Here is a 27,508-nt window from a genome sequence, read left to right as displayed (position 1 = left end):
TGAATCGTAATGTAAAAATCTGATATGCAGGATGTATTTTCATTGTTACAAATTGAACATAATGAAAGCATAGTGATTAATCACAAAAGCAATGTGTAATTATACATTCAATATGTTTTCTGATGGTCTTAGGTGACTCTTGTGACAGTGTTGTTCAACCCCCAAAGGGGTCACGACCCACAGGTTGAGAACCGCTGCTATAAACCATTGGAAAATGAAAGACATCACTTGCTCTGGGTTAAGATGTCTCAATATCATCAATATATCAGTGCTCTTTTTAAAAATCTATATATATATATATATTAAAGGCTAAGCGACCGTCTGACCGGTTATTATGATGCGCAATGACCACCAGGGGGCAGATACTCAATGCAGGAGCTGCTAAGCTGTGGTGACTTGGCAGTGGCAGTTCTCAGGTGATGCACCCGGGAACCAGAGAGGAGGGAGCCCGATTCCAGGGTGCGTCACCCGAGAACTGCCCTCTCACAATCCAGGACTCCTTGGGGGATGTCGGAGAGCCGGTTTTGGACCAATCCCCTGGTTTTGGACCAATCCCCACAGGCCAGGCCGAGGGACCCCACCTGCTGGATGGACCCTGCTCACTCCGCAGATGCCTTTCGAGCGGTGGCGCTGCCCCAGGTACAGCCAGCGGGGAGGGACCGCGGGAGGTTGGCTCCAGGGCGTGGCAGGCCCATCTCGTCCAGTCCCGCCCCTTCAGCCACCTTCTAATTAATTTCCTTTCAATGTGCACGAATCTGTGCACTGGTGTGTGTGTGTGTGTGTGTGTGTGTGTGTATTTCAAATAACTTCAGAGAGGAAGGGAGAGAGAGAGAAACATCAATGATGAGAGAGAATCATTGACTGTCTGCCTCCTGCACACCCTTGACTGGGGATCAAGCTGGCACCATGGGCATATGCCCTCATTGAGAATCGAGCCCTGACCTCCTGGTTCATAGGTTGATGCTCAACCACTGAGTCATGCTGGTTGGGCTCAATATATCAATCATGAATTTAATACAATCACAATAAAAATAACAATGAACTTTTTAATGGATTTACACAAATTGATGCTAAAGTTCATAGGAAAAGATAAAACATGCAAGAATAGCATGGAAAACACTGAAGAAGCTAAAATGACAGACTAGTCCTACCAGATATTAGATCATACTTACAAAGCCTCTCTGATTTAAACAGTGTGGTACTGGTGCATGAATAGTCAGATAATCCAACAGAATAAATACACCCACCTACACATATAAACCTTTCATATGACAAAGGTTGTTTTGTGTGGTTTTTTAAATAAATAAATGGCATTGGATAATTATGTGAAAAAAAGATAAAATTGAACGCATTCCTCACACCATATACCAAAATACACTCCAAATGGATGAGAGAACTGTGAAAAAATGAAATTCTATTAGTACTAGAAGAAAGTATGGGTGAATTCTTCTATGACCTGGTAGAGAAAAGCTTTCTTTCTAATACTAAAAATCCAGACATGATAAATTTAACATTAACACATTTGACTATTCAAAAACAAACTTTTGCATAGCAAAAACAAAAACCCCACCATAAACAATGCCAAATATTTGCAATGTATGCCAAAGTTAAATGGCTAACATTTTTAAATATAAAGAAATTTTTAAATCTGAGGAAATGAAGACCCAAAATTATTAGAAAGTAGATATGAACAGATAATAATTTTAAAATGTAAAAAATGGCCCTTCAACACACAAAAAAATGTTCAGTTCGCTTGTAGTAAGAGGAATACAAATTAAAACTACACCAGGCCAGCCTTAGCCAGTTTGACTCAGTGGCTAGAGTGTTGGCCTGCAGACTGAAGGGTCCAGGGTTCGATCAAGGGCATATGCCCAGGTTGCGGGCTCGATCCCCAGTAGGGGGCAGGCAGGAGGCAGCCGATCAATGATTCTCTTTCATCATTAATGTTTCTATCTCTCTCTCCCTCTCCCTTCTTCTCTGAAATCAATTAAAAATATATTAAAAAAAAAAAAAAAAAACTACACCAGGACACCCTTTCTCATCTAATAGATTGGCAGAAATTCAAAAGCGTGGTAACATACTCTGTTGGTGAGACTGTGGCGCTCTTTTTTTTTCTTTGCTTTCTTTCTTTTTTCTATAACACAAAAAGTATAGGGTATAGAGGGGATAAATGGTGATGGAAGGAAAGTTGACTTGGGGTGGTGAACAAACAATACAATATATAGATGATGTATTATTAATCTCAGTTCTTGAGTTTGGCAAAGAAAGAATTCAGAACCAGGAACTCAAATTATAAGAGAAAGTTTATTTAGAAAGTTACAGAGGTAGTAAAAGTGAGCTGTAGAAGAAATGGGCTATGGAAACAAGTTATAGAGGCAAAAGAAGGGCCCTTGGAGCTTAAGAGAAAGTCAAAGGTAATGCACCTGAGGGATTAGGGGTAAACAGGGCAGAGGGAAGGGAAAGGCGTGGGTGCAGAGACTGGCACTCTTACACACTATTGATGGGAACTCACAATAGTAAACTGCACAGGGAGAGGAATTTAGCAATCCTATATAATAAAGAGGTAATATGCAAATTGCCCATCACACCCTCACACAAGATGGCCGCCCCCATGTGATCAAAGATGGCCACTACAAGATGGCCAGCAGGGGAGGGCAGCTGGTGGGGGGGGGGGGGGGAGGAACCAGGCCTGCAGAGGAGGGCAGTTGGGGGCGAATGGGCCTACAGGGGAGGGCAGTGGGGGGCGACCGGGCCAGCAGGGGAGGGCAGCTGGGGGGGACCAGGCCTGCAGGGGAGGGCAGTTTGGGGCAACCGGGCCGGCAGGGGAGGGCAGTTGGGGGCGATCGAGCTGGCAGGGGAGCAGTTAGGCATCGATCAGGCTGGCAGGGGAGTGGTTAGGGGGTGATCAGGCTGGCAGGCAGAAGTGGTTAGGAGCGATCAGGCAGGCAGGCAGGCGAGCGGTTGGGAGCCAGCAGTCCTGGATTGTGAGAGGGATGTCCGACTGCCAGTGTAGGCCTGATGCCACAGGGGTCCCAGATTGGAGAGGGTGCAGACTGGGTTGAGGGACACTCCCTCTCCCCCAGTGCACGAATTTCGTGCACCAGGCCTCTAGTATCTAATAAATCTTATACAGGAATTTATCTTGAAGATATACATCCAACAATACAAAAATACATATAAGCAAAGTTTTTCATTATAACACTAGAGGCCCGATGCACGAAATTTGTGCAAGAGTAGGCCTTCCTTCCCCCAGCTGCCGGCACGGGCTTCCTTCTAGCACCCGGGACCTGGGCTTCCCTCATAGCCCTGGCTTCATCCGGAAGGACGTCTGGTCTACTTAGCATATTATGCTTTCATTACTATAGATCATTTGTAATAGAAAAATATTGGTAAATACTGAAATGTCCAAGTACAAGAGAATGGTTGAATAAACCCTTGTACACACAATTGAGTTCTAGGCAGTCAAGAAGGAAAAGTTATTTATGTGTATCAGTTTTTCAAACAGCTTCTAAATTGTTAGGACATAAATGTATATTAAGTTGTTTGGACCTAACTATGTAAGAAATAAAACCATTACATGTTTCTTTTGACCTAGGGATGCTATAAAAAACTTACTGACATAATAAGGCTGCCATAAACTGAGAAAGTTTGGGAACTTCTGATAAAGGCCTGTGAAGGCTTTTAAGAGTGTATGTGTACATAGTTATGAGGTTACTGTGGATTGTGGTTAACAAAATTTACAATAGGCTAATGAAGGCACTGTCCATAGTATAAGAGCTATAATAGATTTTTATGATGGCACATAAGAGCAAGTAGCTGTCTTGAAAGTTGTTTTTTGTCTGTCTTCCCCTTCCCCCCCAGAAATTGTGTTAAGAGAAAGCACCTAATCAAGATAAAATTTTTGGAGACATAACCTAAGCTGAGTTCCGAAGGACCAGCAGAAGTATACTAGACTGGGGGGAAGGAGTGGCTAGAATTCCAGAAAAATGGAGGACTGAGAAAATGCTGGATTCCAGAAGCTGAGACTGAATCTCCTGGAAAAAAAAGAGGTTAGGAAGGAGATCTTGAAGGTTTTGTATATGTGACTGAGGATAAGAGGAGTTTGGATTTTATTTTAATGGGCAAAAAGGAGTTGCAACAGGGTTTTAAGCGGGGGAGTATCATGATTGCTCTAACAAAATGGGGAGGAGAGAGGGGTTGGTGGTGGGGAGCAACCCGAGGCTAAAAGGCTGCTGCAGAAATCCAGAGCAGATCTGGACAGAGCAGCTCAACTAAAGCATTTGCAATCACTCAGTGGTGTGGCAACCTCCACTTTCAAGGCACTAGTATGCTGGCTATCCAACCGCTTAACACAGAAGCAGAGATCCTGTGGTTTTGATGACGACAATCATGATCTTTGTGAAAACCTGGGATCTTTGCCTCACCTTCACAATGCATTGGGGAGTAGAAGTCAGTTCACAATCTTGCTGTGTTATTCTTCAAGATGACACTGTCAAACCCTGATATTTAGCTTCAATAAGTGAATTCAGCAGTGAAACTGGATCCCACATGTCAAAGAGATTACTTGTGTCAAAGGTTATATCTACTGAATCTCACATAGGACTCTAGCTGGGGAAGCCCTTCAGAATAGTATTATAATATTTTACGGAAATTTGCTTTTTTGGCTTGTACAGACTACCTTCTTGACATTGAGAAATTAAGCCTTCCCTTAAGGTATAATTAAATCAAAGATAAAAATTCTCTCCTAAAACTTACTCACAAGTCCTTGAAAAACTAAGACCTTTCATTTTACTTTTTATATATTATAACCAAATCCTAATGAGTACGATAAGGTGTCTTAGAGCTAAAAAGAAATAAGAAAATAATTGTTATTAATGAGGGCTAGATAATGAGCTGTTTTTACATACAGCTATGTACTTGTTTTAAAACCAAGAGCTGAACACATTTGTCTTAAGCCCATTTAAAATTGTTAAAAAAAAAAACACACAAAAAATTGCACAGGCTTAGAGAGAGTGAAGACAATTCTTCTAGCACTGAATAGCAATTAGACCCTTACAAGAGTTCAGCCCACTTTAAGCTTCCATATTAAAACCAAAAAGAAAATGACATATGGTCTAAAATGGTAAAAATACACCCAGTACACCTTTGCTTCTTTTACCATTCTTCCCATTCCCCTACAACCTCTCCCCAATCTCTTTTAGTGAAAGAAAAAACAACATGCCTTAAGGAAAGCTTACTATAAATAGGCTTCAAAAAATCCTCTCACATTTCAAATACTTCAGAGGTAAAAAGCAGTCATCAAACACCATAGTTGAGTTCCTAATGTGTACTCTATTTTTCCAGGACACTTATATGAATAATGCCCAACCATTTTTTTTTCATTACAGCACATATAAAGGGTGATAACACTGTATTTATAGGTACACTGGAGATAAACAGAAGAGTTGCTACTGCTACTGCCACTGCCACTGCCACTGCCAGCCACTTGGCCAGGGTTACTAGCAGCCCCAGGCCCCACTAGCCAACCAAGTGCTGAGATCAGTATCTTGCTTTCCCGAATCTCATTTTCCTCAGCCTCTTAGGATTAATTGCAATACCCAAGCTTTAAGAAGTCATTACTTTAAAATTCAGACTTTACTACACGCTAGCTAGCTGCCTAGCCACTGGCAAATAGCTTCACTTAGTAAAGTGTAGGAAAACTGCCTATCTTGCAGAGGTACTGTGGAGATTTGAAATATTGTAAGTAAAGCTCTTATCACAGGACTTGGCAGGCAATCAATGTATGAGGAATGTTATTATCAGGAGGGTTGGTACATTCAAAAAGGGAAATCTGACCACTGTACAGTGATAATGACAATGAGGTAAGAAATTGCAGGCTTCCTTCCTCTCCTTAGTGTCTAAAAATGAAAACATTTTATAAAACAATGGAAACCATATACTGTCTCCCTACTTCTTCAAAATCATAAATCTTTTTCCTCATTAGCAACTAAAATATTATTCTAGTATTTTAAAAGTGACTGTCCTCGCCATCCAATTAATAAGGGTTACTAATACGTATTACACTGATACACACACATACAAGAAATGATATTGGTACATTTATTCAGAAGCGGAGCTTAGAAAACCAGTGCAGAACCGCCACCAGATATCTGGAAAGGAAAGAAGATACCAGCACTTTTTTATTTGGACCTTCCTAAAGTGAAAATAACCAACTACCTACAGACAAAAATTATCCCCCCACACAAATGGTAGGCAAGGGTCTTTCCTATAATTGGCCCTTTCCATCTGAAAGCCCTTCAAAAAAAGGGTTGAAGAACTGCTTCAAAATAGAGGACGCAGATGACTGCACGCTCAGCAGACACACTAGAGAGCAGCATCTGGATCTCTGAAAAGAAATGTGAACGTGGCTATTGGTAAATTATGCCAAGGTCATACTGGACGTCATAGGATTTCATGTATCCATGGGAAAAATGAGCCACTATAAGCAATTCCGGGATGCACCATGTTTTCCCAACAATGGCAGCTCCCAATTTCCTCTTTTTAAGACAGGGTATGGCTGTCAACTCTAAACTTAAACTTACTATCACCAGGAAATCTCTGCTTGATAACCTTGGACAAACATGCTCAAGTAGTAAACCTTTAACACTGGGATACAAAGTATTATAATGCCTAGTCACAATTCCCCAAATATAATTTTAACCTTTCAAGGGAGGACAGAGTTTTGGTAGGAGAGCGAGGGATTCTTGTTGAATTGTTCTTTGACCGTGCTAAAGAACAGACAGGCAAAGCAAAGCCTGTATGTGTTAAGAAACTGGAACACACACACACACACACACACACACACACAACCTAGCCAAATAAAATAAATGACTCCTGGCAGGCAACTGTGAGCTAATTAGACTTTCATTCATTCAACTATGTAGGCCCATCACATGGAAACAGAAGACATGGCTTCGGCCTTGAAGAAATTCTAAGTCTAAAAATAATGTTTTAGAGTTACAGTCATTTTATAGTAACACTGTATTAATAAAGGCACAAAAACAACTAATAAGATATACGTATTTAAACAGATCAGTAAACATAAGCTAAGGGAAATGCCTTCTACTGTGAGTTCACTAAGGAAATTTGTTACCCCGTTTTCGGAACATGATTAAAGCTGTCGTTAGGATAGGATTTAACCTATGACACATGTTTTATAGCTTCCCCCTACCATCACCGCCAGACACAATTTGTAAATGAGGTGTTTTTCAGGTTGACATGCTGGGTGTGGCGCTGGAGTTCTCACACAACCTCCATGGCACCTGGATGAGCTCTCACACGTCTGGACATTCTGGTTCCCGAGCAAAGGCCAGTTAACTCCTTCATTCTCCCCAAACCTGGAGACAACGCCGCACGGCGACCCCGCCCACTTGCACACCTATCAGTCTCCCGCGTACCAATCACACCTGCCACTCCTGGAAAGCCGGTAGGGACGGACCACCCTGCACTCCAAATAATTACACTCTCTTCCTCGTCTTAGAGGCGGAATTACCCGAATAGGGGCCAAACCTGTGCAAGAGCCCAGAGCCGGCTATTGAGTTCAGTGCGTAAAATCTTACGACCAGTCTGGAAAAAAAAACCCTTCCCTGTAACCGCTCTCGTCCAGGCCAGGAGTTGAAAGGAAGGGATGGAGGGGACAGAAGCGGAGGGAGGCGCAGGGGCTGGGGTAGCGGCGGCGGGTCCCCCAGGTCGCGGGCACCGCCCAGGCAAGGTCCTCCGCGCGCAGGGCCAGAAATGCGGGGTGACCTTCCGACGGAGAGACCTGGGAGCCGGTGTCGGGCGCGGGGGCCCTCGGCGCGGGGGCCCTCGCCGCCGCCGCCCGCCCGCCCTCGGAGGTGCGCTCGGCCGCCCCGAGGCGAACACGGCGCGCGGATTCCATCCCGGGCTCGCCCCGGGCAGAACGCGCGATGTGCAATCTCCGCGCCGGGCCCCGCGCCGCGGCCTCGGCCCGCTGCCAGCCGGACACACCCCCGCCGCCCCCCACCCTCCCGAGCGGCCGGGACCGGCGTCGCTCACCTGCACCGCAAACCAGTCCGCCGCCCCACGGGCACCGGAAGCCGCGGCAGGGCTGGCTCCGGCCGAGAGTGTTCGGTCCTCGTCTGGGAGGCTCTGCGCCGCGAGCAGCAGCAGGAGGCGTCCGACGGGCGGCGGCGGAGGAGGCTGGGCGGCAGGGGGAGGACGAGGCGGAGGAGGACCAGGGACGCCCCGCTCACGACAGATCCACCCTCCTCCCGCCCGCTCTGCAGCAGCCGCCGCAGAGCACTTCCGGGGCGCTAGGGGCGGAGCAGCCCAGATGGGGCGGGACTTCCGCTCCTTTGGCGGAGCCGGGGGTGTCGGGGTCCGAGCTGGAGAACAATAGCTGGCGGGGGGCTGGGGGCGCGGGCTCTCTGGCGTCCACCCTCTGCGGGCTGCGGCCGTCCCCACCCCCAGCTCCCTGTGCCCGACGGGATGAAATCACCTCCCGCGGGCCTGGGAGTGGCCGCAGCCTCGGGGACTTTCCCGATCTCTGCGTCGGCGCCGCGACGTCTCTCTCTCTTATGGGGGCCAAGAGGGGGTTCTTGGGGGAAAGAGGGAAGACCGGAGGACGCCATCTTGCTTCTCGGGAGCAGCCCCTCTCCCGGGGCGTCCGAGGATGGAGGCCTCTCCGTCCGGCGGCCGGGGTTTGCCGAAGCGGAGCCGGCGCCCTGGCTGGTCGCGGGTCGAGTCCTAGCAAGTGGGTCAGCCCAGCGCCCGGGCGGGAGGGTCTCGGGGGCCGCCCCCGGGCCTCGCGTCTGCTGGTCCGTGGAGGTCGCTGCCCGCCCAGGTGGTCTGGACGCTGGAGCCTTTGACCAGGGGCTCGCGCCCCCCCGCCCCCCCGCCCCCCGGGACCCTGCAGGGCGGCGCGGCGCTGAGATCGTCCTGCGGCTCCACCCTTGGGTTTGGTAGCTGTTAGAAGTGCTCCCAGAGTCGGTTGCTTTGTTTAAATCCAGCCACAGGTTCAAAATAGATCATTTGTTTAGCATTTGTTAGTAACTACAGAGCCTTACCTCTCTCTCTCTCTTTTTTTTTTTTTTAACTTTTATTTCTTATCTTTGCGCCCTGCCTCCAAACTGAGTACCAACTCAGGGATCGGCAGGACGCACTCAGTGGGTAGGCAGGCAGACATGAAAGCATATAATTATGATCGGAAGTGTGGTCTATCAAGGTTGACGGAGCAAGAATAAGTGACTTGACTAACTCTGCAGTTAGATTTTAAAGTCAAATGCGGGTTTCCCAGCTCAAAAATGGGGGATGGGATGCAAGTCCAGATCCTAACAGAAAAGTCATGCAGCGCAGGGACAGATAATGTGTTGAGGAATTCATTCCAGGCCCGAATTTCTGAAAAAAAGATGAGGCTGGAGAAGCAGCCAGAAGACAAATCATGAGAACTACCTTCCCTGCCATGGTGAGGCAATGACTGGAGTAATGGGCCTGGGCACTTGTACAAGCTGTGGCCGAGGGACAGGTTAGTTGGGAGGAGCAGGGCAAGAAGAGAACTTGTAGACCAGAGATCGAGGATGCAAGGATCGTTATGGGAGTATCAGTGATCGTGCAAAGATAGATTCCTAAAATATTCAGGAGGCCAAATCAACTGATTTTGGTAATTGATTGCTGGGGCCAGGTGAAGGGTAAGGGGGGAAATGAGGCAATGAGGCAGTTTTGATTTCGGGGGAGGATAAATGAGATCAGGGTGGCAGTCAGATGGGGGAGGGGTGCAGCAAATGAGTGCCATTTGGGACCCGATGAGTTTGAAGTAGCAGTGGTGTGGCCAAAAGGCAGTTGCAATATGGATCTAGGGCTCTGGGGAGGATGTAGGCTGGATTTAGAAAAGCCCCAGGTATGTATTAACCACATCCAGGCAGACGGCAGTCTCACTTCACTGAGCAGTTTCAAAACCACTTCTCCTTTCTTCCTATGTTTTCTTGGGAAAGTGCTGAAATGTTACACTGAAACCACTCCCCTCCCTCATGTGATGATTTCTGCCCATCTATAGACTTAATACCCAAACGCTTCACGGTCTGAGGATCATAAAGGCTAGGCTTACAGGGAACTGAATATGACAGTATAGCATCATAAACTCGTAAATTGAAATGTAATTTTAATGAAAAGATATTTTAAATTTGATCACTGACATTAGGTTAGTTAAGCTGGCCACAGATGAAGGATTGAGGATGGCAGATTGTGCAAATAACTGCTGAATGGAGAACTAGAAGGAGGATGACCTTAGGAGTGAGCAGCGGGAACACAAGGAAAGACAACTTTAAATTCATTAGCCTGTCTCGGTTGTTCATAGCTTTGCTAACCTGTCTTAAACCCCTCAGAAATAGTATGGATCATTTTGAGCAGAGGCTTCAGAAAACCACAAATAGCAAAAGCCCTATAAATAATAGATACAGTGTCAAAGATTATTACGTCTTGTTTTATATTCCTATAGAGCAGCATTTTATTTTATTTATTTTATTTTTTTAAATATATTTTACCCATCCTTCTACAGAGAGGAAGGGAGAGGGATAGAGAGCTAGAAACATCGATGAGAGAGAATCATCGACCAGCTGCCTCCTGCACACACCCCCACTGGGGATGTGCCCGCAACCAAGGTACATGCCCTTGACCGGAATCGAACCCGGGACCTTTCATTCCACAGGCCAACACTCTATCCACTGAGCCAAACTGGCTAAGGCCCTTTTACGTTTTGTTCATTGTATGATCCTAGAAAAGTGACTTAACCCTTTATGACTTTTCTTTTTTTATCCTCACCTGAGAATATGTTTTTATTGATTTTAGAGGGAGAGGAAGGGGGAGAGAGATAGAAACATTAATGATGACAAAGAATCATTGATCGGCTGCCTCCTGCATGCCTCCCATCAGGGATTGAGTTTGCAACCCAGGCATGTGCCACCGGAAGTTGAACCATGACCTCCTCATTCATAGGGCGACACTCAACCACTAAGCTACTGCCGCCTGGCCAGTTCAATATTTTTAAGGGTTTTTTGATACATTTTGGCAAAGTCTGGGAAAATACGCCTTTGGTCAGCATCTATTTCTATGGAAATTGATACCCATTTTATTTTTATCCAGTTTTATAAGTTGCATTATTTTTCCACATACCTAGTATCAATTTCTAGTGGCTCCTGTATTATTGTGTGTGTTGTCTGTATGTATACACACACACAGAATACCTTCATATCTTCATGCTGAATGCTAATTTAGTGTTTAATGTACTTCATCAAATGAATTCTATCATACAGGAACTAATTTGTCCTGGGAAAGGGTAAAGGTAGGGATAGACCAGACAGAAAGATTTATAAAGTCAGGAAGGCCCTAGTAGTTTGGCTCAGTGGGTAGACTGTCAGCCTGCAGACTGAAGGGCCCCGGGTTAGATTCCAGTCAAGGGCATGAACCTTGGTTGTAGGCTCAATCCCTGGCCCTGGTTAGGGAGTGCCTGCAGAGCCAACCAATCGATGTTAATCTCTCACATCAATGCTTCTCTCTCTCCCTCTCCTACTCTCTAAAGATCAATGAAAAAATATCCTCAGGTGAGGATTGACCAAAAAATAGAGTCAGGAGGGATCTGGTAAGTAGAATAGATTAGATCTGAGAAGCCAGAAGGGGGAATTAGTCAAGGAAAGAGAATTAAATTCATATTTATTGAATATTTACTATATTTCAGACTTTGTACCAGGCACCTTACAAAATAAGGCAGTGGTTCTCAACCTCCTGACCCTTTAAATACAGTTCCTCATGTTGTGACCCAACCATAAAATTATTTTCATTGCTACTTCATAACTGTAATGTTGCTACTGTTATGAATCGTAATGTAAATATCTGATATGCAGGATGGTCTTAGGTGACCCCTGTGAAAGGGTCGTTCGACCGCCAAAGGGGTCGCGACCCATAGGTTGAGAACTGCTGAAATAAGGAATATTTGGTGAAATTCTATAAATCTAGGTGAAGTATGATAGCAGTCATCTCAGGTAGAAACTATAGTTTAACTTTAACCCTGCTGTTTGGTTTCTGTACTTATTTGCTTGCTAAAATAATAGAAAAGTTATTTTAATTTTCTGAATTATATAAATCACCCCATTCGATTAAATACTCTATCGATTGTAATATGAATATCCCATTGGTTCGGTCATACTGGTTTTAGAAATAGAAAGCACATCTTCCTCTACCTGGGAAGGACAGCACAGTTATCCCAAGGTCAGAGGCTCCAGTTGACGTGTCCCTGTTGACTCTGTGTGCTGGAGACCAAAAACTGTAATTTAGAGAACATGCTTAAGTCTGACCAGGTTCCTCATTCCAGACCCGAGGGCTCTAGATAATGTGTTTCAATTCAGTGATTCGGAGACCCAAAACTATAATTTAGATAACATGCTGCTTCTGCTTCTGTAAACTGCTTTTTTGCGAACCAGGTTCCTCATTCCAAACCCTGGGATGTAATCAATACCTTTGTGATCTTTGCCTATAAATCTGGTGTTGCGGCCATCTTATCACTATGAGATTTGGGAGAGCCGAAATGCCCCCTCATAGTCCTGGATTTGCAATAAATATGACTCTTTAATTCGACTTCTTGAGATTTGAGGGGTACATTACAACATAGGTAGTTTAAATCTTGGATTTAAGTTTAAGTCAGAAAAATAGTATTAATAGTATTAACAAGCAGGACACTTGAACAAATTATTTTACTCTCTAACTTTTTTTGTTTGTTTTCAGAGAAAGGAAGGGAGAGGGAAAGATAGAAACATCAGTGATGAGAGAGAATCATTGCTCAGCTGCCTCCTGCAGGCCCCTACTGGACCAAGCCCAAAACCCAGGCATGTGCTCTCACCTGGAATTGAACTGTGACTTCCTGGTTCATTGGTCAATGCTCAACCACTGAGCCATACTGCCCAGGCTACTCCCTGTCTTTTAAAATACTTATACTGTATAGCTTATTATAAGAATTAAAAATTACATGAGCTAGTGCATGTTAATTAGCATGATCAAACCAACTTTTGAACCATACCCATCCCTTCATTCTTTTGAAGGGAAGGCCATCATTCAGTCTATTTTGGGTCTCGACTCCTGTCTACTTGAGAACCTTGCTCCATTAATTATTCTCTTTCTATTGTTTCTTCAACCTCTCTGAGTACTGGTTCCTTGCCATTAGCATGCTCAGTTGTTTAAAATGTTTCCCTCATACATATTCTTCCTCCCTCTAGCTTCTGCCCAAATTTTCCTTCCTTTCATTAAATAAAAAATTTGAGAGAATTTTCTGTGCTTGCCATCTCTACTTTGTCATCTCCAAGTTACTTCTCAATCATTTTGTAATCAAGCTTACATTCCCAACACTGCTGTGAAACTAGTCTCAATAAAGTCACCAATATCATCCCTATTATATGACGTCTTAATTTTTAATATTTTAACTGTTGATCATTACTTCCTTTCTGAAACATTCTTTACCTTCTGTAATAACACAGTTCACTGTTTCCTTTCTGGCCACTCATCATTGTCCTTTGGACACTTCTGTTTTTACTTAAATATTGCCATTCCAAGGAATTCTAAGGCTCTTATCACTCTAGTCTAATCTACACATTCTTCTTGGGTGATCTCATCTATGCTATGATTCATGCTTTCTATACATGGATGGCTTCTAGCCATGAGCTGACTCCTAAGCTTGAAAACCAAATATTCAGTTCCCTACTTGGTATCTCTTAGGTGTTTTATAGACATCCAACTCAAACACAACATGTCTAAACTGAGCTATTGCCATCATACGTTAAATGCCCATGAAATCTAAATGTTAACTTTGAATTTCTACATTTTCCTCAATATCCGCTCAATCATCAGGCGGTTAAACCTTCCTCCTTAGTATATTTCGGAATCATCCATCCCACTCCATTTCTACTATTACATCCCTAATTCAAGTTATTACCTGCTTACGGTTACTGCAGTATAGGTCCAGTGGGTTCAGCCTTTTCCTCCTCTAAATCCAATATTCACACTGAAACCATCATGATCTTTCTGGAAGGCAAATAGGATCATATATCTTCTCTGCCTAAACTCTTTCAATACTTCCATTATCTCAAGTTAGTCTGAATTCCTTCATGTGTCTTATGCAGCCTAATACAATCTAATTTCTGTTTCTTTCTGTAGTCTCATCTCTGGTCACTTACTGTTTCCCTCACCCCACACACACACACACACACCTGGCTCCAAAAATATAGGTGCCTGCTTTTGTACATACTGCAGTCCAAAAAAACATGAAAGTTAAATGAGTAAAAGTTAGGTTTTAAAGATTATAAAGATATCAAAATTCTAAAATTCCCAGTTGTATAAAAGTTTTAGATTTGTTGGTGTTTTTCTTTTTTTCTCCCTTTGTGCCCTGTACTTTTCTTGGCACATATCACACTTTTTAAAAAATATATATATTTTATTGATTTTTTTACAGAGCGGAAGGGAGGGGGATAGTTAGAAAATGAGAGAGAAACATCGATCAGCTGCCTCCTACACACCCCCTACTGGGGATGTGCCAGCAACCAAGGTACATGCCCTTGACCAGAATCGAACCTGGGACCCTTCAGTCCGCAGGCCGATGCTCTATCCACTGAGCCAAACCGGTTAGGGCTCTCACACTTTTTATTGTTTGTTTTTCTTTTTTTATTTTTTACCCCTCTTTTTTTGTTTCTTTATCTTTTTTTTGTGGGTTTTTTATTTTTTTTATTTGTTTTTAAGTTTCGGTTTTACTTGGCTAGTGTTGCCCAGTAGTTGAGTCATGGTTCAATTCCCAGTCAGGGCAAATGCCTGGGTTGCGGGCTTGATTCCCAATAGGGGGTGTGCAGGAGGCATCTGATTTATGATTCTCATCATTAATGTTTCTATCTGTGTTCTTCTCCCTGTCTCTGAAATCAATAAAAACATATTTAAAACAGTTTTAGTTTTTAATTCCGGCCATGTATATACTAGTACATATATATTTAAAACAGATTAAACACAAAATACCATAAATTAATTTCTTTACTCACATTATGATCTCATTTGTGGTGACATTTAGTAGACAAAACTTATTTTCACATTGGAAAGAAGTTGATAATGTAGATTTTGCAAAGTATTGATGGTATTTCTGCTACTGTCTTATAAACTTCGGAAAATTATTGAAAATTTTGAATTCCAGCTTTCTGTTGATAACAGATTCCTTAGTAAGTTGCATCCCTATTTTCTTTTTTTAAATATATTTTTCCCTTTATTGATTAAGATATTACAAATGTGTCCTTATACCCCTATTGTCCCCTCATCCCCCCAATCCTGCCCTCATCCTCACCCCCTATTGTCCACATCCATCGCTTAATGCTTATATGCGTGAATACAAGTCCTTTGGTTGATCTCTCCTCCTCACCCCCACCCTCCCCTACCTTCCCTCTGAGTTTTGAGCATCTGATCGATGCTTCTCTGTCTCTAGATCTGTTTTTGTTCATCAGTTTATGTTGTTCATTATAATCCACAAATGAGTGAGAGCATGTGATATTTATCTTTCTCTGACTGACTTATTTCACTTAGCATAATGCTCTCCAGCTCCATCCATGCTGTTGCAAATGGTAAGAGTTCCTTCCTTTTGACAGCAGCATAGTATTCCATTGTGTAGATGTGCCAACGTTTTTTAATCCATTCATCTGCTGATGGGCACTTAGGCTGATTCCAAATCTTAGCTATTGTAAATTGTGCTGCTATGAACATAGGGGTGCATATATCCTTTCTGATTGGTGTTTCTGGTTTCTTGGGATATATTTCTAGAAGTGGGACCACTGGGTCAAATCTAAGTTCCATTTTTAGTTTTTTGAGGAAACTCCATACTGTTCTCCACAGTGGCCGCACCAGTTTGCATTCCCACCAGCAGTGAACAAGGGTTCCTTTTTCTCCGCATCCTCGCCAGCATTTGTCATTTTGTTGATTTGTTGATGATAGCTATTCTGACAGGTGTGAGATGGTACCTCTCTTGTCGTTTTGATCTCTCGGATGATTAGTGACTTTGAGCATGTTTTCATATGTCTCTCAGCCTTATGTATGTCCTCTTTCAAAAAGTTTCTATTTAGGTCTGTTGCCCATTTTTTGATTGGGTTGTTTATCTTCCTTTTGTTAAGTTGTATGAGTTCCCTGTAAATGTTGGAGATTAAACCTTTATCAGAGATATCATTGGCAAATAAGTTCTCCCATGCAGTGGGTTTTCTTGTTGTTTTGTTGAGTATATTTTATTGATTTTTACAGAGAGGAAGGGAGAGGGATAGAGAGTTAGAAACATGGATGAGAGAGAAACATCGATCAGCTGCCTCCTGCACACCCCCTCCTGGGGATGTGCCCGCAACCAAGGTACATGCCCTTGACCGGAATCAAACCTGGGACCCTTCAGTCTGCAGGCCGACACTCTTTCCACTGATCCAAACCGGTTAGGGCATATCCCTATTTTCATTTATACTATGTTTTTTATTTATTTAAATCATTGGAATATTTATGGATGTAATTATCCATTGATAATTTTAATGACCTTTCCATATCTTTTGTTACTGTATTTTATGTCTTAGACACAATTGTCAAGGATAAATCTAGTATTTCCCCAGTGTTCTTTAATGTAGTTCTTTTCCTTTATATATGAATTCATAGTCAATTTCAAGTCCAATAAGCATCTGATTTAGGCTAAAGATTCACAACTTTAGGCCAACCTAATATATATATATATTAGGCCTTTGTCTCAATTATACTGTTGTTAGCAGCACTTTAATTTTCTCATTAAGTTTTGTAAAATATTAAGTTCAAAGGCAAAAAATTATTTTTAAATAATAATTTTAAAATAAATAATTGCACAAACACTGCTGTGCCAAGGTGGCATTACTCTGAAGTTAGACTATTAATTGACAATTACCACTATGTAATAACAACTTCACTTTTTATCAGTGGATGTGTTGTGATCCCAATTCAGTAGAAAAAGTAGAGGGTGGGGAAGGAGGGGATTCATGTGTAAAGTTCAATGCCACCTCTCCCTGTGCTCTTATCCCTGCTGTTTTTCCTGCCTGGAGAAACATCTCATACTCCTCCCCCTTCAACCTCCTACTTCCCCTTCATTCATCTTTATATCACTTCATCCAGGAAGCTTCTCCTCAACTTCCCATAGGCGGTAGGTGACAGAAGCCTGAGCTCCCTTTGTGCCTGTACTTTTCTTGGCACATATCACACTTTATTGGGATTGTAAGAAAGACAATTCTTACTTAGGAAGGCAGGAAGTAGATCTGTTTTGTGTACTGTTATGGCCCTATATTAGATCAATATTATTTTTAAATGAATGAATCATGGCAAAAAAATTATGAAGGTAAGTGCCCTCTCTGTTAGTCAAGATAAGGTAGGTTACAATGCAGGAACAGAAAGCAGAAAATCTCAGTGGCTTAACATCACAAAAGTTTATTGCTTGCTTATGATACATGTGCCAGCTTGCTGGGACTTTCTCCTCACTGTCACTTAGGAACTCATCTGTTGGAAGCACCAAGTGACAAGTGTTCCACAGTCACTGCAGGCACCGAGAACCTGGCAAATCTTTCACTTGCTCTTAAAGTGACATATTTTGCTCATATTTTGACAGAGCAAGTTATGTAGTCGTGCCTGTTCAAAGCAGGTAACCCCCCACGTGCCCAGAAGGAGAGGGAAACATGAACATTTCTATATAGCCCAAAGATACCCTACTCGTATGTCTTAGTCAAGACTCTTTTAGTTACATGTGACATAAATCCAGTTCAATCTAGTTTAGGAGATAAGGGAATAATGAGATCATAGAGCTGAAAGAAATTAAACCACTCAAAATGCAGGAGTGGCTCGGTGTTGTCATATTTGTATCCAAGACTCTTCCAGATCTTTTTCTGATTCTTTCTGTACGTTGGCTTTAGCCTCTTCCAGTTCAGAATGAAAGCTATCATATGGCCACTGATATCTTCCAATCTTTGCTTCTCAAGGCTGCCACCACAAAAGAGAGGGCCAAGTGTTTTTTCTAGGTTCCTTTAGTAAATCCTTAGGCCTTTGTATAGTCTTGTGGGTGTGATGTGTCCACTCTTGAACCAGTCACCTGTGAGCACAAACATGGTGCCTGCCACACACACCTCAAGAATTGGTGGCTGTGGTAGTTAATCTTATGTGTGAATTTGGCTACACTATAGTACTCAGCTATTTATTTGTTTATTTTAAAATATTTTTATTGATTTTTTTACAGAGAGGAAGGGAAAGGGATAAAGAATTAGAAATCGATGAGAGAGAAACATCGATCAGCTGCCTCCTGTACATCCCCCACCAGGGATGTGCCCGCAACCAAGGTATATGCCCTTGACCACAGTGGAACCTGGGACCCTTCAGTCCCCAGGCCCAACGCTCTGAGCTATCCACTGAGCCAACCGGTCAGGGCAGTACTCAGTTATTTAATTAAACTCTAGGTGTTGTTACTGTGAAGGCATTTTGTAGATATGTTTAACATCTACAATCAGGATTTTAAGTAAAAGAGATTCCTCTTGATAATGTGGTTGAATTTGAAGGCCTTGAGAACAAAAACAAAGATTTCCTAGAAAAGAGAGAATTGTGTTTCAAGTCTACAATGGCAACTTCTGCTGAGTTCTCAGCCTGCCCAATGAATATATGGATTTTGGACTTGTCAGCACCCACAGTCATGTGAGGCAATTCATTAAAGTAAATTTCTCTCTATATAATTGGTTCTGTTCCTCTGGAGAACCCTGACTGATATAGGGACCATTTCAGGATATGATAGAATCACTGGACTGGGAGCCAGACAGCTATCACAACAGTATATCAGTGACAGGAAGAAAGAAGATACATAGGGCGTGGGGAAGAAAAACAGGGAGGCGGAATAATGAAAAATATATACGGTAAAGAATATTAGGATGTGGCTAAGCATTGACTCATATGACTATCCTTTAGTTACCTAACCTTGTCCTAATGCATAATAAGTAATCATGTAATCATATTCAAATTATCCCTTTCTAATTCAGATGAATTTATTCCTTCATTTTGAACTTTTGCCAGTAGCTGGTAAGTTTCTATAATTCATGTCTTAGCATGTTCTATTTTTTCTTATCTATTTTCTAAATAAATGTGTTCATTTTCTCTTGGTGCTGTAACCATTACCACAAATTTAGTGACTTAAAGCAGACAATTTTATTATTTTACAGTTCCAAAGCTCAGAAGTCTCATGTGGGTGGTTGACAGGCCTATGTTCCTACTAAAGGCTTCAGGGGAGAATTCTATTCTTTGCTTTTTCCAGCATAGGGAGGCCACTCACATTCTTTGGCTCATGGTTCTCTTTGATCTTCAAAGTCAGCAATTGTATCACTCCAACCTTGATTTGTCATCACATCTCCTCTTTGACTCTGCCCCTCTTGCCTCCCTCTTATAAGAATTTTTATGATTACACTGGGTTTATGAGAAAATCTAGGATAATTTCCTGATTTAATATCCTTAGCTTAATCACATCTACCAAGTTTCTTTTGCCATATAAAATAACATAGTCACAGGTTCCAAAATTTTAGGACATAAACATCTTTGGGTGTGGGCAGTATTCAGCTCACCACAATAAATCATTATCAAACTGATACTGTAAATAAAAAATAAAACAATATTGAAATCCCATTTTAGCTTTTATACCTGTTTTTCCCAGTATTTATTGTCATGTTTCTCAATAATGAGCTCACATCATCATTTCTTATTTATCAGCTGTAAACATTATCTGTTGACTTGCAGTTTGATAGATAATGATTTGGCTCTGTTATAAACAACCCCCTCAACTTTTCCCTTCCTTCCAATTTGGTAACATTATTCTTGATAAACCAAAAATGAATGTTTATATCATTATGATGATGTAAATATTATTCATTATAAAACCAAACAGAGAACTATGGTTGCATTTCCTTTTTAAAACACTTGTTTGTCTTTGTATACCTGCCTTGTTTTGCTTATATAATTTGCTATCAAGGTGCTCTTGGACTTTCAGATTATATTTTAACCTTTTTTTACAGTTCAAATTCAATATTACTTTGTATTAGTTTCAGGTGTAGAACACAGTGGTTAGACAATCATATTCGTTACAAAGTGTTCCCCTGATATTTTCAGTACCCAAAGGTTATCCTATATAATAAAAGGTTAATATGCAAATTGCCCAAACAGCAGAACCAACAGTCGCTATCACCTGCACTGATCACCAGGGGGCAGACGCTCAACACAGGAGCTGCCCCCTGGTGGTCAGTGCACTCCCACAGGGGGAGCACCGCTCAGCCAGAAGCCCTTGAGCTAGGCTCACAGCTGGCTAGCGCAGCAGCAATGGCGGGAGCCTCTCCCACCTCCACCACAGCACTAAAGATGTCCGACTGCCGGCTTAGGCCTGCCAGACATCCCCTGAGGGCTCCCGGACTGCAAGAGGGCACAGGCCAGGCTGAGGGACTGCACGAATTTTGTGCACTGGGCCTCTAGTTATTAATATTACGTTATTAATGACTATATTTCCTGTACTGTCCTTTACATCCCCATGTCTATTTTCTAACAACCAATCTGTACTTCCCAATACCATCACCTTTTTCATCCAGTCCCCCAAACCTCCTCAACTCTGGCAAGCATCAGTCAGTCTGTTCTCTGTATCTATGAGTCTGTTTATTAAGGGAGTTTTACATACAAGGCATATCTTAGGTGACTGCAAGATAAAATGGATCCCTGTGCCAGATAATTGTATAGGGTGAAGGGTATGTGTATACCATCAGGTACAGAAATTACTTTACCTGTTTGACCAGGTCAGGACAACAATCTGTTGTAGGAATCAGCACTTAGCAGGAAGCAAAGGAGGAGTGCTGATTAATGTCAGAATGGGCATCAGTTAAGATCAGACAGTTTCTAAGTGGGTTTGCAGGAAGCAACCTCTGTTCTGGCCCAGGTCCAACTTGCTAGACAGACAGTGATCACATCATGGAACAGTTTCTCCTCCAATGAAATTTTGAATTTTACAGGTTAAGTATTCAGAGTCAATGCTTAGAACAACCACAGCTGAAATGTGAAGAAGAATATTCCAGAAAAGAGAGAGCAGTAGAAGGGGCTCCCAGTTCATGAGTATAAACTCTGCCTGACATCTGACTGACCACTGCACTATGTGTGCTCAGGGCAGAATCTAAGTGGCCTAAAGGCTAAAAGAACAGAACACGATATTCAGCTGCTGCCCAACATAAAGGAAACAGAGTTTGGAGTTTGAGTTGTGCTAAGTTAACTGTCTACTAAAACAAAGTCAATATTCTTGAGAAGAAAATAAGAGAGTTCAGAGTCTCTACAATGTATCATTCACCATGTCCATTACACAATCCAAAATTACAAGACAAGTGAAGAAACAAAAAAATGTGACCAATATTCAAAGGAAAAGATAATTAGTAGAGACTAACCTGAAGATGCCTTGTAATTAGCAGGCAAGGATTTTAAGGCAGATACTATAACTATACTCAAAAACGTAAAAGAAAATAGAATTTTAATGAATTAACATATAGAAAATTTAGGCAAACAAACGAAAACTAAAAAAAGAAAAATTGAAATTCTAGAACTAGATGTTAAAATATCTGATATGGGAGATTGACTAGATAGGCCTAACTATAGATTGAAAATAATAGAAGAAAGAATTAGTACCTTTTAAGATAGATTGATAGAAATTATTCAATCTGAAAAACAAAATAAACAAACAAAACAGAAGAAAACCTGGGAAAAAAATGAGCAAAGCCCCAGTGACTTGTTGAACAATATCAAGAAGTCTAACAGTATGTGTAATTGATGTCCCATGGGGGTTGGGGGGGGGGGGGGGGAGAGAGAGAGAGAGAGAGAGAGAGAGAGAGAGACTCCAAAATTTGAAGAATCAATGGCCAAAGTGTTTTCAAATTCAGTAAACATCCAAGATACTTGGCAAACCACACCTAGGCATGTCATAATCAAACTACTGAAATCCAAAATTAAAGGGAAATTCTTTAGAGCAGCCAGAGAAAACCAGCACATTATAAACAGGGCAACGGTGACACATAATGACAATAGGCTTTTACCAGAAGCCAGAAGGCAATTGAATGGCATAAAGTGCTGAAAGGAAAAAAACTCAAACACCAGAGTTTTAATCTAATACATACCTAGGAAAAGTATCTAGAGTTTTACATCTCCATAGGAAAATGCCCTTTAATGATTAAAAAGTACAAATTGGTAGCTACAAAATAGTCATGGGGCACAGGAAATATAATAAACTAGAGGCCTGGTGCATAAAATTAGTACACGGGTAGGGTCCCTAGGCCTGGCCAGCGATCAGGGCCAATTGAGGCCTTGTTTTCCCTGGCTGCCAGCTGCTGGCTAGGGCCTTCCTTCGTTCTGTGCCACCCCCTGGTGGTCAGTGCACATCATAGCAAGTGGTCAAACTCCCAGTCAGTCAAACTCCCAAGGGGACAATTTGCATATTAGCCTTTTATTATATAGGACTAGGGGCCCGGTGCACGAAATTCGTGCACTCGGTGTGTGTGTGGGGGGGAGTGTCCCTCAGCCCAGCCTGTCCCCTCTCACATACTGGGAGCCCTCAGGCATTGACCCCCATCACCCTTCAATCGCAGGATCGGCCCCTTGCCCAGGCCTGACGCCTCTGCCAGAGGCGTCAGGCCTGGGCAGGGGACCCTCATTTCCCCCCGATCACTGGTTCTGCCCCCCGCCCAGGCCTGATGCCTCTGGCCCAGGCGTCAGGCCTGGGCAGGGGACCCCCAGACCCCTCCGATTGCTGGTTCCGCCCCTGGCCCAGGCCTGATGCCTCTGGCCCAGGATTCAGGCCTGGGCAGGGGACCCCCCTCTGCCCCCCATCACTGGCTCTGCCCTCGCCCAGGCCTGATGCCTCGGCCAGAGGCGTCGACCCCCATCACCCTCCGATTGCCTGATCGGCCCCTTGCCCAGGCCTGACGCCTCCACCAGAGGTGTCAGGCTTGGACAGGGGGCCCCCATCTCCCCCCATCACTGGCTCTGACCCCCGCCCAGGTCTGATGCCTCTGGCCCAGGAATCATGCCTGGGCAGGGGACCACCATCTCCCTCTGATCGCTTGCTCCACCCCCCGCCCAAGCCTGATGCCTCTGACCCAGGCTTCAGGCCTGGGCAAGGGGACCCTCATATCCCCCCAATCACCGGCTCCGGCCCCCGCCCAGGCCTGATGCCTCGGCCAGAGGAGTTGACCCTCATCACCCTCGGATCGCCGATCACCGGATTGGCCCCTTGCCCAGGCCTGAGGCCTCTGGCAGAGGTGTCAGGCCTGGGCAGGGGACCCCCAGCTCCCCGCAGTTTCAGGCTCCGCCCCTGCCCCGGCTGACGCCTCTCGCCGAGGCGTCCAGCCTGGGCAGCGGGAACCCGCAGCGGCAGCGGCCCAGCGATCGCAGGCTCCGCTTTAGGCCCAGGCAAGGGACCCCTAGCTCCTGGGACTGCCAGCTTCGCCTGTGCCCAGCTCCCATTGCTGGCTCCACCCCTACTTCCCGCTATCACTGGCCAGGGCGGCAAAGGCGCCCCATTCTCCGACCATGGCCGCCTTTGCCCTGCCCCCCGGCTCTTAGCTCCCCCCTGGGTTTCCGATCACTGTCAGTGACAGGGGGCTTCTTCTTGCTTTCCCTTTCACCTCCCTGCATTGTGCCTACATATGCAAATTAACCGCCATCTTTGTTGGCAGTTAATTTGCATATTGCCCTGATTAGCCAATGAAAAGGGTAGCGGTCGTACGCCAATTACCATGTTTCTCTTTTATTAGTGTAGATAATATGTATGGTGCCAGGTAGGTGCTAGACTTAACTGGGGTGATCATAAGTTATGTAAATGTATAATCACTATGTTGTACACATAAAACAAATATAATATTATAATTTAAAATTTTTTGATGTTTTACAGAAAAGAAAAATACCCTGAAAAACAAACGTACATATGTTAGAGTTTAGGATTAATTTTCAGGTGATGTCTGTGATTACCCAAGAGAGAATAGCCAGGCCCCTGAAAACCCCAGGAGCTCCGCATCTTCTTCACACATGAGCTTAACTCATTGTGCTGCAGACTCTGCTACAGAACTAGCCCTGCTTCACCTTCTCCCACCCCCAGTAGCTAATGTAAATTCCTTCAGAATGACTTGGTGCATTAAAGTGCTTGCAGAACTCTTGGATGTTGGACATGTATTTTCTTTTCTTTCCTTTTTTAAAATATTTTTTATTGATTTTCCACAGAGAAGAAGGGATAAGGATAGAGTCAGAAACATCAATGAGAGAGAAACATCGATCAGCTGCCTCCTGCACACCCCCGACTGGGGATGTGCCCACAACCAAGGTACATGCCCTTGACCGGAATCGAACCTGAGACCCTTGAGTCCACAGGCCGACACTCTATCCACTGAGCCAAACCGGTCAGGGCTGAACATGTATTTTCTACCCAGCCAAACTGCTGGTGGTTTAGACTCCATGACCCAGGACGAGTGTTCTTTTTATTTATTTTTATTTTTTTCTAGCAATGACCTAACCCTTACTTTTTTTTTTTTTAATATATTTTATTGATTTTTTACAGAGAGGAAGGGAGAGAGATAGAGAGTCAGAAACATCGATGAGAGAGAAACATCGACCAGACGCCTCCTGCACATCCCCCACCGGGGATGTGCCCGCAACCCAGGCACATGCCCTTGACCGGAATCGAACCTGGGACCTTTCAGTCCGCAGGCCGACGCTCTATCCACTGAGCCAAACCGGTTTCGGCAACCCTTACTTTTAAAAAGACTTTCTGTCCAGCAAGTTAAATTTTTTTGTTTAACAGTAGAGAGGTAGGGAGAGAAGAAAGGAAAGAAAGGCAGCCAATGCAAGTGTTATATTAAGCTCTGTAAAAAAGTGGGCACTCCACTGTAAAGGCCTGAGAGGATATTTCTAAAGATCATAGTAATTAAAAGGACAGGCTTTGGAGCCTGGCAGATATGGGTTGAATCTTACTGGCTATTTATCTGTAAAATAGGAATAATATTATCACTTAATGAGAATAAAATAACAGTCTATGTAAATCCCTTAGCTAGTATTTGACACATTTTAAGTGCTCAATAAGTACCATTATTTTATCATTTAATTTCATGACAACTCTGTGAGATGCATATAAATGATAATTTCTTTAAAAATATCTCCAGTAATTAAAATGATTAACATGTAAGTTATGTTTGATTATGATGTTAACTATGTTATTATGGTTTACAGTATTTAGTACAGTGTCTTTGTAAATACTTGAAATACTAAACACTTACATAGTATATATTCATTAATAATTCATTTATAGACACAGATTTTCACATTGATGGGGGTGAGCTGTACTGAAATTATATTCCTTTGTATTTGGAACCTCCTGTTTGTGTGATCACATAGATATTTTACTAGTGACAAATGTCAGGTGTTATCTGTCTCAATCCCAAGGTTTGGAAAGGGGATTTTGGTGAGTCATTGTCTTATGTCTTGTGGTGATACGTGACTTTTCATCTGCCTACTGCCTCCAAGCAGAGCTTCCTGAAATAAGGCTGCAGTTCCCTAAATGCTGACCGACTGCAGTAGCTTTGTTACTGATGTAGATGCTGCCACCCAAATTCCTGAAATTACCCTTGATAGGCATCACAGGGCCTCCTGGCAAACAGGAGAGTATTTTGTTACAGAGATGTCAGGGACTTTAGTAAGTTACCTTTAATTATGAAAAACAAAAAGGCTCATAACAGAATTAATTATAAAAATGGATTATCCTTTTATTTTCAGTAATCAAGAGAAATAAAAATTTAAATATAGAAATTTTAGACTCACATTTTAAAAAACATTGTTCAGATCATATAACTGAGACTGAAAGACCCAATTTACTTTTTTAAAAATATTTTATTGGTTTTTTACAGAGAGGAAGGAGGAGGGATAGAGAGTTAGAAACATCGATGAGAGAGAAACATCGATCAGCTGCCTCCTGCACACCTCCCACTGGGGATGTGCCCACAACCAAGGTACATGCCCTTGATGGGAATTGAACCTAGGACCCTTCAGTCCACAGGCCAACGCTCCATCCACTGAGCCAAACCAGTTAGGGCCCCAATTTACTTTTAAAAAATGTATTACTTAAGAGAATGTTGAATATATTTTTTAATAGTTTTATTTTTATTAAAGGCATGATAAATATATCAACTTCAATAAAAGAAAAAATCAATTTGTATGTGTATTATAAACAGTATGAGAAGTTGAGAGATTTAAAAAAATGAATTGTACTCTCAATAATAAAGATATATTTTTAAAAATAATGAATTGATTAAAATATTCCCTTACAAGAGATCAAGATGGCAGTGAAATAGGTAAAAGCTACACTCCCCTCCTCCCAAGACCAAACTGGAATTACAACCAAATTATAGAATAATCATCCTGAGTAACCAACTGAAGACTAGCTGAAGATAGGTCTCATAGCCAAGGATTTACAGAAGAAGCTACATCAAGACTGGTAGGAAGAACAGTCATAGAAAGGGCTCGCCTTGCTCTTCTTTTGTTTTTAATCTGAACAATAAAGATTTAATTAAAAATATAAAATGTACAATTCAGTGGTTTTTATTATATTCAGAGTTGTACAATCTAACAATTACCACTATCTAATTTTAGGATCTTTCCTTTTTCTTTCTTTCTTTTTAAAAAGACATGCTCAAGAGGCAGAGCAGCCTCGAACAGACTGTCAAACTACAGCGGGAAGGCTGAGGAGGGTTGGGGGGCAGGAGGGGGGTGGGTAAGAGATCAACCGAAGGACTTGTATGCATGCATATGAGCATGACCAATGGACATAAGACACTGGGGGGTAGGGGAGGCCAGGGGATTGTCAAGGGCAGCTAAAAAAACAAAGGAGACATATGTAATACTCTTAGTAATACTTTAAGCAATAAAACAATGAAAAAAAAAAAAAAAGACATGCTCAGCCCTAGCTGGCTTGGCTCAGTGGATAGAGCCTGGACCTGTGGATGGAAAGGCCTAAGACCATCGGAAAACACATACATAATGACATATTGCTTTTGTGATTAATCACTATGCTTTAATTATGTTCAATTGGTAACAATGAAATTGGGGGTCACCACAACATGAGGAACTGTATTAAAGGGTCACGGCATTAGGAAGGTTGAGACCACTGGTCTGTTTATTTCTACCTCAATTGCTGGCTCCTACCCAGCGTGGCCCTGGTCCGGGCTTGGGGAGGAGGCAAACAACTTCTGTGTTTCTCTCACATGGATTATTTCTGTCTTTCCCTCTCTCCCCCACTCTCTCTAAATATCAATGGGGAAATATCCTCGGGTGAGGATTAAAAAACAAAGGTGGGTAACCTGGTCAGAAGGTCAAATCTTCAAAGTGCATGCAAGCTGCTCCTCCCAGGGGGTCCGGACTGAATGTT

The 27,508-nt window shown here is 42.8% G+C and overlaps 1 protein-coding gene across 1 annotated transcript in view; it reads right to left on the bottom strand.

The window, feature by feature from the left end:
• Nucleotides 1-8,510, bottom strand: part of RALA (RAS like proto-oncogene A) — a 41,566-nt gene extending 33,056 nt beyond the window's left edge. The window contains exon 1 of the mRNA XM_081101830.1: nt 8,056-8,510. The gene's annotated coding sequence lies outside the window, so the exon portion shown is untranslated. The remainder of the gene's footprint in view (nt 1-8,055) is intronic.
• Between the last annotated feature and the right edge of the window lie 18,998 nt (nt 8,511-27,508).

This window comes from Myotis nattereri (genome assembly GCF_964212035.1).
Source record: "Myotis nattereri genome assembly, chromosome: 11".
In the NCBI taxonomy this organism is placed as follows: Eukaryota; Metazoa; Chordata; class Mammalia; order Chiroptera; family Vespertilionidae; genus Myotis; species Myotis nattereri.
Note: the sequence above shows the minus strand (reverse complement) of the source record. Positions and strands in the feature narration are given on the sequence as shown.